Below are 15704 nucleotides of genomic sequence, written 5' to 3' on the forward strand. Positions count from 1 at the left end.
TTTTCTAATTTTTTTTTTTTTTTTAGAGAGAGAGAGTACATGCATGCATGCGCGAGCGAAGGGGGAAGGGGCAGAGGGAGAGGGGAGAGAATCCCAAGCGCAGCACCGAGCGGGATGCAGGGCCCGATCTCATAACCTGAGCCGAAATCAAGAGTTGGATCTTCAGTTGTCTGAGCCCCCCAGGCACCCTGTGTTTTCTAATTTTTTTAACCACCAAAGTAACATATGCACAAGATTAAAAATTATATAGCACAAAAGGTTTATGACACAAAGCAAAGGTCATCTGCCCTGGTCCGCCCAACCCCTCAGAAACAGTTTCACCCCAGTTTCGGACAGCTGCTGTCAACAGGAGCCACTCTGATGTTATGTTCAAAGTAAGATGTTTGCAAAAACCAGCCATGATATCCCTCAAATAAGTCAGTAGCTGACTGCCTTCCTCATGATCCCTTCTGCGCTCTAGGGGTGCTCACTGAGTGAAGTGTGATCATCTGGCCCAAGGGTGATTGATCCATAAGCCACCTGGCAGCCAGGAGAGGGCAAGAAAGAGGAAGCTCTGCCCAGCAGGGGCGGTGGTGATCACCACAGCCAATCAGATCCATTCTCTCTAGAATTTGAAATAGAAATTTTGAGACTATCTGCTGAAAGGAATTTTGATGTCACAAAGGAAAGAGCAGAGTCAAGTAAGGAGGATGAGGCCTTGAATACTGCTGTGCTTGGTGCTACCACCCGCCTTGGACTTTATGGTTATGTGACCCAATAATTCCCAATCTCCCGAAGCTGGTTTGAGTTGGGTTTCTGTCACTAGCAATGATGGTCTTAATTCAACACCTAATAAGATTGCGAGTTTTGGGTGGTACGGTTTCCTTGGTCTAAGAAGCTCTCCTCCTGGGACCCCACTTTTACAAAGCTATCATGGACCCTGCTGAGAGGCAAAACAGGGACTGGGCTGCCCAGGGAAGAGAGCGCTGGCTGGCATCAGGCCCTTCCTCCCAGGTCATCAGTCTCGTGATTCGGGGCAAGGGAGGATGTATGAGGACATCTGTCAAGCACTACCCACACAGAATGGACTAAAAGTGCAGTCTAGGGCGCCTGGATGGCTCAGTTGGTTAAGCGACTGCCTTCGGCTCAGGTCATGATCCTGGAGTCCCGGGATCGGGTCCCGCATCGGGCTCCCTGCTCGGCAGGGAGTCTGCTTCTCCCTCTGACCCTCCTCCCTCTCATGCTCTCTGTCTCTCATTCTCTCTGTCTCAAATAAATAAATAAAATCTTTAAAAAAAAAAATAAAAATAAAATAAAAGTGCAGTCTAGGGCCTCGGGAAACTACGCAGAGTTGTTTTGAGGAACCCGCCAGCCAGTTCCAAACTGACAGGCACTTATCTCTGCCAAGCAAGAACACAAGACAGGTCCGTGGTGACTCCCGTCCTGGGGCCAAACGGTGTCACGGCCGCGGGCGTGTGGTCCTCAGCCTGAGCTCGGACCACCTAGGGCGTTCCCCACTTGCTGGGATTCCATTCGATTCTTCTCGGGCCCCTTTCGGGCCGCTTTCAACAGCCTCCCCAAAGCCGAGCCGGATAAAACAGACCTACCCCTTCCTCGCCCCCAGAGAATACGCCAGATGTCTGCGCAGGCGCACTCGCCCTGGGCGGTCGAGTCTCCGCCCAATGGGCGGTGCCCCTCCCAGGGGCGGGGCGGAGGCCTTTAGGGGCGGGGCCGGGCGTCCGCCGCTCGCGGGAGGGTCTCGTGGGGACTCCCGTGGCTGTGGCCCCGGGGGGGGGTGAAGGCGGGGAGCGGTGTCGTGGTGACTCAGACCCACGGGCCACCCAGCGTGGTGCGGGACGAGCGGCGCGGGCCCCTCTCCCAGGCCCGGACGTTGGAGGGGTGTCACATCCGGCGGGAGGGGGCGGGCCTGCGGGCCCCGGAAGTGTGGGCGCGGGCCGTGGTTTAACCCGCGGCGGCGGTGGCGGCAGCGGTGGCGGCGGCCGGGCAGGTGAGCGGGACCCGGGGAGGGGCAAGGACGGGGAAGGGGGTGGCGCTGGCAGTGGCTCCCGGCGCGCCTCCGCCTGTCGGCCTCATCCTGGCAGAGGCCGGTGATTGGGTGCGAGGGGCGCGTCACTGCCGCGGGCGCCTCTGCCCCTCGCGGCTGGAGGGAGGGAGGCCGGCGCCCCTGCCCCTAGCGCGCTCCCGTCCCTTCCCCCTGCAGGTGGCGCCTCCGGCCCCGCCCCACTCCTCACCTCCACCCTCCACCCCTCCACCCCATATTTGAGCATCTTGCTGGGCACAGTTCTAGTGACGTTAGAGCGAGTTTGCCCATTGTACAGATGGGGAAGCAGGCCTAAGAGTGGGAGCCAGAGGTCACACGGGAGGCCGGTGGCAGGGTGGGGTCACAGAGACTCTGGTCTGTGACTCCCTGCCTGTGCCCTTTCCCCAGGACAGTGAAAGAAAGGGGCTTTCAGCCTCGGCTCTGTTCTCCTTTTTTCTGTACCCAGACTAGGAGCGCCCAGCATCCCTGACCAAACCCTACCCCTGGACCTGCTGGGTGCAAAGGGCATTGGTGTGTGTGTGTGTGTGTATGTATCTGTATGTATTTGTATCTCTCTCCAGTATATGTCCCGTTCCTCTTGGGTACAAAGGGCAGTGGGGTGTTTGCCTATCAGTGTATCTCTTATAGGTGCCTGGTTCCTCCTCATTTCTTCCCCACATCCAATAAGGTGCTTAGTTTCCCACTTTATGGGTGGGAGAAGGAGTTACCTCGGGCTGTGTTGTGAGTTACCGGCAGAGTTGACCCTGCATCAACTCCAACACAGTGTCGGGCTTCACCCACCCTAGCAATGCCTCCTTTAGCCCTGGAAACTTCACAGACTCACTTCCCTTCACTAAGTAATCCTGTTGCTGACTCAGCCCTTTTCCACTCCCTTCGTTGGCTCCTTGCCTATTTTCCAGGAGTTCTCTTTACTACTGGTGCCCCCAAGATGTTGCCACCTGACTCTTAGGACTGTCGGCCCTAGAGCTGGAGGTGGCGGTGACAGAGGGATTTGGGGAGGAAGGACTTTCTTTGGCTCTTGTGCAAAGCTGCAGTCCTGCCCAGGCCTGGACCTTGTGGTTCTGGGTGGGAGGAAGGGCTTGGGTAGCTATTGGCTGCTGAAGTGAGAGTCTTTGTTCTTGGCGGTCATAGTGCCCAGAAAGGCTTTTTTCCTCAATTATCTTGGAAACTGGCTTGGTGCCTTTGTAATTTCCATTAGATAGAACATTTCATTTTAGATTTCTTCATCTGGGCAGCTTCTGCTGGCTGGGTTTAAGTAGTACTAGCTCTGATTTCTTGCTTGACTGCCATGTGCTCTTGGCCTGTTTTAGGGGCTTTGTGAACATAGTGAATTCTGAGAACACTTCAGTGGTGATCCCATTTTACAGGTGGAAAGGGAGTTGCAGAGATGTTACATAATTTGGTCACAGGGCCAGGAAGTGCCGAGTCAGGATTTTTAACCCCTTAGTCTCATTTCAAAGCTGATGTTCTTGCTGGACCTTAAGAATCATCTGTGATGCTTAGGGAAGCCTGGGTGGCTCAGTTGATTGAGCATCTGGCTCTTGGTTTCAGTTCCAGTCATCGTCTTGGGGTCCTGGGATTGAGTCCTGTGTCAGGCTCCACACTCAGGGGGTCTGCTTGAGGGTTCTCTCTCTCTCTCTCCCTTGCCCCTCCCCTCTCTTGCTCTCTCTCTTTCTCGAAAATAAATAAATAAATCTTAAAAAAAAAAAAAAAAAAAGAATTACCTGTGGTGGTTGTTAAAAATACGGAGCCAAACCTCTGGAGATTGTCTGGAGGGGTCCCAGGAATCAGTATTTTTTACATATGCACTGAGTGATTCTTTTTGAAAGTCAAATTTGAGAAGCACCACCTTAAGGACTTTGTAGATTTTCTATACTTGGAAGTGAGATTATTTCTAAGGATTCTTGTTTTCTTTTTACTTATTGCTGTGAAATTTGCTAATCTGACATAAATCTGCCATCAAAAGGGCATTGGGCTAACTAGCCATGTGAATCATTTGCAGATACTTTTGGCCAGTACCAGTAGGGTTTTTCCAGGCTGACATAATCAGGTCATTGAATACCTTGTTTTCATCCCACTGGATCCTCTTGTTCCAAAATTCTGTTAGTTTCTGTTCAGGGTCTAGAGTTTTCATAAGGTTCCAGTTTGTTCCTGAATAGTTGCCCTGTAACACAGAGATCTCTGTAGTGGCAATGTCTCTGAGGATTGGGGCACTTAAAAGGTATGTATACTTCGCAGGTGTTCCTTCTACTGCATTTCTCTTCCCCTTCGTTGGTTTCTGTGAGAGCCTTGAGCAAATACCAAACAGGTTTGTCCTGATTTGGCTGGTGCTGACAAGTGGGGCCCCTGGGGCTTAGGATGGGCTGGAGAGGAGAGGAGAGACTCAACCATGAACACGGTATCAAACAGATAGCCCAGGTCAGGTATGCCTAGCATCGAAGACATTAAGTACTTTCGTCCCCCTGCTAATGTATCTACTCTTTCCTTGGCAGGTTTACAAGTAGTAGAAGACACAAAGTCAGCATTATACTAATACATTCTCTTTCTGTCCAGTAAACACTGATTTCTAACTTAATTTCTTTGTAAACAAAGGATGTACTTTGTATGATTTGAAATGTTTTAATTTACTGAGACTTGTTTATGGCCCGGGATATGGTCTTCCCTGGTAAATGTTCTATAAACACTTGGGAAAAATGTGTTTCCTGCTTTGTTGAGTGGAGTGTTGTATAAATGTCAGTTAAGTTGGTTGGTAGTGCTGTTTAAATCTTAACTGCTTACTGCTTTTCTGTCTACTTGTTCTATCAGTTAGTGGAAAAGGGTCATTGAAACTTATGACTATAATGGTTGATTTGTCCATTTCTCCTTGTAGTTTTTTCAGTTTTTGCTTCATGTATTTTGAAGCTCTGTTATTAAGTACATAAACATTTTGGAGTGTCATTTGATGAATTGACCCTTTCAACCCCTGGTAATGAAATCTACTTCATCTCATATTAATATAGTGAATCTGGCTTTTAACAAATTATTGGGTATCCAGAATATATACAGAACTACATCTCAAAAAAAGTGATCTGATGAAAATAGGCAAAGGACTTGAACAGACATTTCTTTGAAGAAGATATACAAATGACCAATAAGCACTTGAAGATATTCAACATCACTGGTCATTAGAGAAATGAGAATCAAAATGACAATGAAATACCACTTCACACCCATTAAGATGGCCGTTATCAAAAAACCCAGAAGTGTTGGCAAGAGGATGTAGAGAGACTGGAACTCTTATTATTGCTGTGGGAATGTCAGATGCACAACTGCTGTGGAAAACAGTATGACAATCCCTCAAAAAATTAAATATACAATTACCATATGATCCAGCCATTCCAATTATGGGTGTATGCCCTAAAGAGATCACAGCAGAGACTCAACTAATATATTTGTACACTGGGGTTCATGGCAGCATTATGCACAGTAGCCAAAAGGTGGAAGCAACCCAAACATCCATGGACAGATGAATGGACAGACAAAATGTGGTACATACATAGAACATTATCTAGCTTTAAAAAGGAAGGAAATTGGGGCGCCTGGGTGGCTCAGTCAGTTAAGCGGCTGCCTTCGGCTCAGGTCATGATCCCAGAGTGCTGGGATCGAGCCTCACGTCGTGCTCCTTCCTCAGCGGGGAGCCTGCCTCTTCCTCTCCCTCTGCCTGCCACTCCCCCTGCTTGTGCTCTCCCTCTCTCTATCTCTATCAAATAAATAAATAAAATCTTTAAAAAAAAAAAAAAGGAAGGAAATTTTAACATGTGCTACAACATGGATGAAACTTGAAGAAATAATGTGAAGTGAAACAAGCCAATCACCAAAGGGACAAATATTGCATGAGTCCTCTTATGTAAGGTTCCTAGAGTAGTTAAGTTCAGAGTCAGAAAGAAGAATGGTGGTTGCCAGGGGCCGAGGAGGGAAAAATAGGGAATTAGTGTTTAATGGGAATTAGAGTTTCAATTTGGGATGATAAAAAAATTTCTGGAAGTGGTGGTGGTGATGGTTGTATAACAGTGTGAGTGTACTTACTGCCATAAAACTGTACACTTTAAAATAGTTCGGATGGTAATTTTTATGTTATATATTTTTTATTACAATTTAAAAATGGATAGTGTTTCAAAAATCAATGTTTGCTTGGTGTATTTCTTTATATCCTTTTACTTTTAAATTATGTGTGTCTTTAAAGTGGGTTCTTGTAGGCAACATATGGATAGGTTTTGCATTTTGTAAAATTCAGTTTTATAATCTCTGCCTTTTAATTGGGTTGTTTAAAACATTTACGTTTAATATTATTATTAGTATTGTTGGGCTTAACTATTATCTTGCTGTTTGTTTTCAATTTGTCCAATATTCTTTCTTCCCATTTCCTTTTTTTTCTTTTTCCTGATCTCTTTGGGGTTGAGTAATTTTTATGATTTCATTTTGTTTCCTATGCTAGTTTATTAGCTATAACTCTTTTTTGTTTGTTTTTTAGCAGTTGCCTTAGATTCATAGTATGCATCTTTAAAAAAAAATTTTTTTTTTAAGATTTTATTTATTTATTTGACAGAGAGAGAGGGATCACAAGCAGGGGGAGTGGGGGAGGTAGAAGCAGGCTTCCCGCGGAGCAGGGAGCCTGATGCAGGGCTCGATCCCAGGACCCTGGATCATGACCTGAGCCGAAGGCAGACGCTTAACGACTGAGCCACCCAGGCGCCCCCATAGTATGCATCTTTAACTTGTCACAGTCTGTCATCAAATGATATACCATTTTGTATACATTTATTTCTTTCCTCCTGGACTTTGTACTGTTGTTGTCACACATTTCACTTCTACATATGTTATAAATCCCACAATACATTATTATTATTTTGCTGTAAACAGTCAATTATTTTGTAAAGAAATCAAAAAGAAAATATATTTTATATTTATATCCTCTGTGTAGATCCATTTTGTTTCACATTCTTTCTGACTTGAGGACTTCCTTTAATATTTCTTGCAGGTGATGAATTTTTCAGCTTTTGGATGTCTAAGAAAGTCTTTATTTTGCCTTTGTTATTGAAAGGTGTTTTCCCTGGGTATAGAATTCTAAGTTGGTCCTTATAATTTCAACATTTAAAGATGTGGTTCCAGTGTCTTCTGGCTTGCATTGTTCATATGAATAATCAGTTGTCCTTTTTATTTTTTGTTGTTCCATTTCGACTGTGCCCTTTTTCCTTCTGCTTTTATCACTGTTTTTTTTTTTTTAAGATTTTATTTATTTGAGAAAGAGTGAGCGAGAGAGAGCACAAGCAGGAGTGGGGCAGAGGGAGAGGGAAAAGCAAACTCCTCACTGAGCAGGGAGCCTGATGTGGGGCTCGATCCCAGGACCCTGAGATCATGACCTGAGCTGAAGGGATATGCTTAACTGACTGAGCCATCCAGGCGCCCCTTTTTATCACTGGTTTTAAACAACTTAATCATCATGATGTGCCTTGGTATAGTTTTCTTCCTGTTTATGGTGCTTGGGTTATTTGAGTTTTTTGGATCTGTGGATTTATAGCTTTCATCAAATTTGGAAAGTTTGCAGCCCATTAATTCTTCAGATAGTTTCTCTTGTCTCCTTTCTCTTCTCTGGGGACTCCAGTTACAGGTATATTGGGAGGTCTGATCGCTGTTGTTCCACAGCTTTCTGATGCTTCATTCGTTTCCTCCCCTGGTCTTTTTATTTTTCTCTTTGTGGTTTGTTTTGGGTAGTTCATATTGTTATTTTTTCAAGTTCACCGATCTTTTCTTCTGTAGTGCCTAATCTGTTGTTACTTCCATCCAGTATGCTTTTTATCTCAACATTATAGTTTCTGTCTCTGCAAGTTTATATTTGGATCTTTTTTTATATTTTCCATGTCTCTACTTAACAGTTTTTGCTTTAGCTTCTTGAACATACGAAATATGGTTGTAGTGACCATTTTAATGTCCTTTTATGCAAATTCTGTTATCTGTATTTCTGAGTCTGTTTCTCGTGATTGATTTTTCCCTCATCATGGATTCCATTTTCTTGCTTCTTTGTATGTCTCGTAATTTTGTCAGCGTCAGATGGTGCAAATTTTCCCCCCTTGGGTGCTGGATATTTTTGTATATCTGTGTATGTTCTTGGCATTGTTTTGAGACACTGTTAAGTTACTTGGAAACAGTTTCATTCTTTAAAGGCTTGCTCTTAAGTTTTGTTACCTGGGATCAGAACAATCTTTAGACCAGGGTTAATTTTTCCCCACTAACAAAACAGCACCTTCTTCAGTGCTCCACGGATACCCTGTGGATTACTAGGTTTTTCCACTCTGGCCGAGATACAAATTATTCTTGGCTCAATTTGAGGTCCAAGGAGTGTTCCCCCTAATCCTGATCTGTACTGTCAACACTCAGCTGAAAAATGGAGAAGGACCCTTTGCAGATTTCCAGAGTTCTCTCTTTGTGTCGCCATCTCCTTTCTGGTATAGGCCCTGTAAAGTCTGGCTGCTTTGGCCTCCCAGGACTCCCAACTTCCTTTCCCCAGTGTGGGGAGACTGTCGGGCTCCGAGACTGTCAGGCTTTGCCTAGGCACTCTTTCCCTGTATCATGGCCTGGAACCTCTTTATGGGCAGTGAGCTGCAGACAATCGTGTGTTCTCCCGTCTCAGGAATCCCTTTCTTGCAATGCCTGATGTCCAGTGTCTGAAAACTGTTGTTCCATTTATTTTGTCTGGTTTTTTGGTTGGTCGAGGCAGGAGAGAAATCTGGTCCCTGTTCCTCTCTGTTGGTCCAGAGTTGGGTGACCCTGTCCAGTCAGCACTCACTGAGTGCCTTGTGTGTTAGGCATTGACCTAGTGCTGGGATGCAGACCTGAGCAACATGGCTCACAGTCTGGATGGAGAAACATGCCCGATTCCTATATAATAAATGCCAGGTAGTACTTACAGAGCACCATGGGAGGGTAGGATGAAGTCTTTGGGAGAAGGAGCTGACATTTGAAGGATGGGTAGGCATTTTCAAGCTGTAGAAGGCATAGGAAAGAGTATTCCAGGAAGAGGGAATGGTAGGGACAAAGGCTGGGGGGCAGAGCTGGGAACTCCTGTGGGCAGGATCCCTGTCATACTGATCTTTTTATAGGTACAGAATATTTGTCAAGTGATTGGAAGCATGTTGCTTCTTCTGGGAATAGTAGGTAGAACGGAGAGTTGGGGTGGGGTGAGCAGTCCCTGAGGGGAGTGGAAGGAAATCTAGCTGAAAAGGGAGGTTTGGGGTCAGCTGATACAGGGCCTTCTATGCCAAGCACAGGAGCACAAGGTTTTGAATGAAATACCAAAGCACTGGGGAACTATGGAAGGTTCTAAGCAGGGATGTGAGAGCTCTGATTGGCTGTGTTCTCTAGAGAGTCCTGCGGTGTGTGGGGGAGGGCTGCAGAGGGTGGAGTCTGTTAGAGTCTGGCAGTCAGCTGCCGGAGAGGCTGGCTCAGAGTAGGCCTTCTGCCGGAGCATGGAACTGGGTTCAGAGCCCGGTGTAGCTGCTGATACCGTGTCGCCTGTTTGATAGTGGCCTTCGCGCGTTTGATAACGGCCTTCATGGATCCCTGCCTGAGTCAAGAGCAGATATGAGGAGGCTCTGGCCTAGTTTCTCTTTTTTTGTGGCTCCACTGTTGCCCTCAGCACACCTGCCTCCCTCTGGGAGACCCAGAAGTCCATAGCGTCAGACATCCCTGGCAGGGAGAGGATCTACAGGTGCCTCGCCTTCTGCCAGCCTAGGATGGCCCCGAGTCAGTGAGAACAATGGTCTCGTTGTCCTGGCCTTTGAACAGACAGACCTTGAGTGACCTCATACAGACTCCTGGGTGTTTGCCTTGACCTTAATCCTGATCCTTCCTAAAGGGATGGTCGAACCTGCTAGCTCAGCTTGCCCTGTGTAGGTTAGGAATTGGGGTGGGGGTCAGGGGGAGGCTGACAGCTGCAGCCTGAAATCCTTTCTGAGTCATCTGAACAGTTGGGGCAACAGAGAAACAAGTGGCCATTGGGTGTGGAGTAGCTTAGGATGGTTTTCTTTTCTTTTTTTTTTTTTTTTAAAGATTTTATTTATTTGACAGAGAAAGACACAGCGAGAGAGGGGAACACAAGCAGGGGGAGTGGGAGAGGGAGAAGCAGGCTCCCAAGGAGCAGGGAGCCCAATGCGGGACTTGATCCCAGGACCCTGGAATCATGACCTGAGCCGAAGGCAGACGCCTCACGACTGAGCCACCCAGGCGCCCCAGGATGGTTTTCTTTTCACTCAGCCGTGGGCCAAGGAGGAAGAGGCTTTGCAAAGTGTCCCGCTTGTGTTTTACTGTCAGGAAGTTTCAGGAATGGGCTACTTACTAAATAACCTGTTTCTTGGCCATCGTATTGACTGAAGTGGAACGTTATTGATCTGTGTTACATCCAGCCACTGGATTTCTGTGGCACCGTTCATTGATGCTGTCTCTGGAGGAATCTTCAGTTCTCTGTCCTCCGCATCTGCAGAGGGAATGGGCCGGGTGGGAGCTCAGCCATGGTGATGAAGAAGATCCTGACCATGTGTTGAGCCCGGCCTGAGAGCCGGGCATTGGACTTCCCAGGCACTAATTCATTTCATCCTTGTAAAAGGCCAGTGTCAGAGGAGAAACCGAGGTCCAGAGAGATGGACCTGCCCAAGCTCCCCAGCCAGTAGTGACCGAGGGCACAGGGCTGTCTGTCCCCCAGAGCCTTTAGCCACTGGGCTGTCCCTGCAGGGCGAGGGCCCAAAGGAGGTGTTGGGAGATCTGGGGCCCCGGGGTGCTGTGTGGCCAGCCCCTGTTCTTTAGAAGTCTAATGGAAAGATGTCAGCAAGAACGACCGCATCCTAAGTTTGCCCCCAGAGCTGGGCACCGTGTTGCATGGGCGTGCATTTGACTGAGGGGTGGCATGGTGCCGTGGTGAAGGGTATGGGCCCCAGGGCCAGAGCACCGCAGTGAAATTCGGGCTCTACCATTTCCTCGTCGTGAGACTGGGATCAGGTACAAGTCTTCTCTCGACCCAGGTTTCTCTTGTGGAGAATGAGGAGAGCCGAAGGCTGCGCAGCCGCGAGGGCCCGGTGTGAGGATCCCACGAGCTGCTGCGGATAGAGCGCCTAGGACACTGCTCGGTACATTGTAAGTGCTCTGCATGGTCATCGTTTCTCTCTCGCCGGTGGCCCAGCGCGGCTTGGAGGGGAAGCTGAGTGGTGGGGGTAAAGCCTGGTCTGACTCCTGTCCGCGAGGCGTCCCCAGCTGTAGCGCCCTGGCTTTGCTCTTGCCTTCCGTCTGCCTGGAATACTCTGCCCTGGGCCTTCCCCATCCTGAAAGTGCCTGCCTGTCCTTCAGAGGTCAGCTCCTCTGGGAAGCATCTCTTGCTCTTTCTCCCAGAGACTTCAGCCGGCCTCCACAGGGCTCTGGAAGTGCCTAGTAGCCCCCCCCCCCCGCCCCGCCCTGCTGGTGACGTCTCACAGCTGAAAGAACATGGAGGAGGGGGGCTTGGGCAGGGGGCAGGGGTTAGGGCAGTGGCTTTCAATCTGTGTTCTGGGAAGGTGGCCTGGGGGCCCCCTTAAGGCCTTGGGGGAGACTGAGCTGGAAGAGCAGGGTTCCCCCCCCATCCCCACCCCGGGCCTGGCCTCTGGCGTCTGTTCTGTGCTCTGGGGGCTTGGGGTAGCGTTTTAAAGGAGAACTCCTTTAGAAAACTGGAAAACTCGGAAAACGGCAGGGCATGCCAGGCGAGTGGGTAAAGAGGATGGAGGCGGAGGTCCCGACAGCTGGAGGGATGGGGACGAGGGAAGGAGAGGAGATGGCTGGCTTCAGGGAAGGCGGAGGGAGCTGGACGCAGTGCCTTCAAAAATGAATCCGGAGGTGCCTGGATTAAAGCTCGCTGGAGCAGTGACTAGGTGAAGCCTGGTGATTGGACAGGAGGGGTGTCGGGGCGGCCTGGAGGGTTGGGAGTGAGGGCGTGAAGCCGAGGCGGGGAAACGGGGGTCAGGCGGGGGAAGGTGGTTTGGGAGAAGAGAAAGGTGAGTAAGGTTGAGCAGAGTCTCCCCTGGGATGAGGGTGAGGGGTGGAGGTTCAGCAGGCTTGGGAGGGGCCCCTTTAGGGGATGGGCTGGCCCATCCAAGGACTGTAGGTAGCCAGGGGCCCCACACCCTGCCAGCCCTGCCCTCCGGCTCCGCAGGTGTCCTCTGCTGATGGACCACCCCAGCCTGGCTAGCAGCCCACTGAGTAGAGAAGGCAGTTGGCCGAAGTCCTGTGCCATTCCCGTGTCCCCATGTTCGGCACAGGAAAGGGGCTCATCCTTCCTGGGTCTTCCCACTTAGTGGCTTGCCTCTGGGGGAAGGGGGCGTCAGATGGAGTTATTCAGTGGACCTGAGGAGCATGTGGTTGTTATGTAGATATTTATGTAAAGATGACAATTGCCGTCAAAAGACCTTGTCCTGAGAGGTTGTATATGCCCCCATCGATGTGTCAGCACACTTCTATTTGAGGATCTTTGTTCAGGTCGGTTTGGAGCCTGTTTCAGAAAGCCCCACCCTTTGCCTTCCAGAGGACCTGCCCTCCCTCCCGAACCTGGCTGGGTGCCTGGCCAGGGTGTCAGGCAGCATTTTGCAACAGTGGTAAGGTGTGAGTGTGTGGATTAATGCTACCTAGCGACTGCTTGGTGGTTTTTCTAGCACCTCTAGAGGTTATATCTCCCTTACTTCTCTTTAAGTCCTTAAAACAGCCGGCGATGTTGGTAGTGTTAGCCCCATTTTGCCAAAGAGAAACAGAGTAAGAAGGGCGGAATAATTTGCCCAAGGTCACAGAGCTAGTAAAAGGTCAAGCTGGGATTTAAATCCAGGAATATTTGGCTCTTAAGCCCTGAACTCTTTCCACTTCCCTTCCTGCTGTCTTAACTGTTCAGCACTGGGGAAGGGGGAGGAGTTCCCTGCCCCAACCTCAGAAATTCCTTAGAGAGGAAACTTCAGGAGGCTCCCTTCTGGCGCTTACACACCAACTTTAAAATTGAAGGGAAGGTCAGGTCCATGGTGCATTGGACCAAGTGAGGAGCGCATGATGGTTTGATTTGTTTTTATTAACTCCTGTGGGAAGTCAGGTGACTAATGGTCTGATACTCGCGTGCACGGCTAGAATCATTCTAGGGAAAGAAAACTAGATCAGGTCAACAAATCTGTCGTCATTAAGCAGCAGGAATAGGAAGGTTTCTAAGGCAACCGCAGGTGTTTTTGACAGGAGGGCTGGGATGGGGCCAGGTCTCTCTAACTCAGGCACACTGAGCTGTGCAGGTTGCTATGGTAACTACTTCTTGTGCTGCCGTAAGTGGATGTGGGAATTTCACAAGCCCAAGGCCTTTGCAACTCTCCTTGCAGTGTGATTTTGGGCTTGAAGTAGCTGGCGGGTCAGCGTGGTCTCCTTATGGTGAGGAGGGGAGTGATGGGAACGTGTGCTTTGTCTGCCAGCGGGAGCCGGGGAAACAGAGGCACCCTGCTTAGTCCCAGTTCCGTCTTCTGAATCAGTAAGAGCAGTCACATTTGCTTGACTCTAGATCGAGCCCCAGGGGTGTCAAGAGTTGCCCCTAATCATCGGATTATCCCCAAGAGGCAGAGTAATTAACATTTGTCCCATGCTCAGGAGCTTGCAAAGCCCTCTCCAGGGCCGTTTGCTCATCCGAGGCACACAACCCCTAAGGTGGGATTACCGTCATGGTACCCATTTTCCAGATAGGGGAACTGAGGTTAAGAGACTTGATCAAGGTCACACAGCTAAAGGGTTATGGAGCCAAAGGGCAAACCCCGGGCATCAGTGCTTTTCTCTGCATCCTATTGGGGGAGAGCTAGCATTGACTGTTCAGACAGAGGCAAGGGGCCCTGGGCATCGCAAGCCATCTCCAAGGCTGGCACACCTTATTCTGATCTGAGCTTAGAAAAGACTGCATTTTGCTTTTTGTCTTTACTCTTTTTTTTTTTTTTTTTTTTTTAATTTATGCTTGTAAAGGCTCTGATATCAGTTGAAACTTTTTGAACTAAACAGTCCTGGCAAAGATCCACATTGAGCAAGTGCCATCCAGACGTTGCTCCCCCCCACCCCCATTAAAGACAGAGCTGGAAGACGGCCCAGAATTTGAACCCTTCCCAGCATCCCCTCTCCACAGCTCCATTCTCAGCCCCCTCCACCCCACCCCAGGGAGCGGTGGGAAAGTGGCCTGAGTCCCCTGGGGTGTAGTGGAGTCGCCTTTGGGCCTGCTATCTTCACTCGATCCTGTTCCCCATGCTCCAGGCCTGTGAGAGCGATCGAGTCAAGATAGCGAGTGCTCCGTGATCCGAAGAAGTTTGAGCCTGCGAGCTTCATTTCCCGTCCCGGTGTGCGGCCTCAGCGGCGTAGGGGCCGTACTCCCAAGCCTGCCCCCTTGGTTCTGCTTGCTGCCGGAGGGGAGCTCCAGTGTGCCTGGGGAAGGTGTTTGTCACCTCGCCCCCCTGCCCTCCCTCCTTTCCTGTGGCAGGCACGTGTCTCTCCTGGAGGGAACTCTTGACAAACCGCACCCCGCCCAGTTGTTGTTGTTGTTATTGTTGTTGTTTTACAACTTTTGAATTGGCTACTACAACTTAAAAGTTGGAGAGAGGTCACCTGGATCTGGATTTCTAGCTTCCCCGGGGGACCCGGCAGGTCTGGCCAAGCCCGGCTGCCCCCCTGCCCACAGGAAGTACCCGAGCTGGGCTGAGCCCCCGCTTTTCCAGAGGGACACACTCCCCATCCGGTGGCTTGGCCTTGGCCTTGGCCGCAGGTGCCTGCCTGGAGGTGAAAGCTGCAGAGGAGCCAAAAGAGAAAGGAAAGGAAGTTTTTTTCCTTCTTGGGTTATTGACAGGGAAACTGAGATTTTTCTCTTCTTGCGGAGGGAACACGGATTAGCACATGTGTGGCCTTTCCCACTCTGGTCCCCGTCTGATCTTTGAGTCGATGGCGTCACCCCCCCAAAAGAGGTGTTGGTCTTGCTGGACCCGTGAGGGTTGTGTAGCCGCCTGCCTGCCTCGGCAGCCTCCGGTCCCCTTCTCCCAGCCATGGGGATCTGCAGCCGCTCCTGCCAGGGCCCCGCTGTCACCTGCCTGTGGCCCTCTGACTCCTGTCCCCGCACAAGCAGCAGCACTTCCCCCCACCTTCAGGGAGGCCTGGCGGGCTTCTCACGCCCCAGCCCTCAGAGCCCCCAGCCCTCAGAGCCGGCCACCTCCCCGCTGCTTACTGCTCCGGCCCCCAGCTGTGTCACATCCCCTGGTACCTGCACTCGCTGTGAGTGGTGGTGAAGTTTTTGCTTTTTAAAATGGAATTGAGCTGGGGGGAGTTAGTACCAGTGTTTATACGTTCAGGTTGTGCCTGGCACATAGTAAGAACTTGGTATTTATTTACACCTCATTCATCCTGCCTCCTTTGCCATGGGGTCTGGTGCAGTTCTTGGCACGTAGTAACGGCTCCATAAATGTTTACTCAGTGAAGGCATGGAGAAATGAGGGGGGGGCGGGAGAAGGGGGGGGAGCCCTGTTCCTGCACCTCCGTGTCTTGACTGACTGTCTGCCAGCTGACCGACCTGTTCTCTCCCTCCCTGCCTCGGTCTCTGCCTCCCTGCCTCGGTCTCTGCCTCCCT

The 15704-nt window shown here is 49.9% G+C and overlaps 1 protein-coding gene across 3 annotated transcripts in view; it reads left to right on the top strand.

Moving 5' to 3' along the window:
- Positions 1-1694: 1694 nt before the first annotated feature.
- The window catches only part of VPS37C (VPS37C subunit of ESCRT-I), a 27854-nt gene continuing 13844 nt past the window's right edge, over positions 1695-15704 (top strand). For 2 of the 3 annotated variants that reach the window (XM_021684895.2, XM_021684898.2), the window contains exons 1-2: positions 1695-1987; positions 11092-11203. The gene's annotated coding sequence lies outside the window, so the exon portion shown is untranslated. The remainder of the gene's footprint in view (positions 1988-11091; positions 11204-15704) is intronic. The other variant, XM_021684897.2, reaches the window with a different exon arrangement.

Source organism: Neomonachus schauinslandi, chromosome 11, assembly GCF_002201575.2.
Source record: "Neomonachus schauinslandi chromosome 11, ASM220157v2, whole genome shotgun sequence".
In the NCBI taxonomy this organism is placed as follows: Eukaryota; Metazoa; Chordata; class Mammalia; order Carnivora; family Phocidae; genus Neomonachus; species Neomonachus schauinslandi.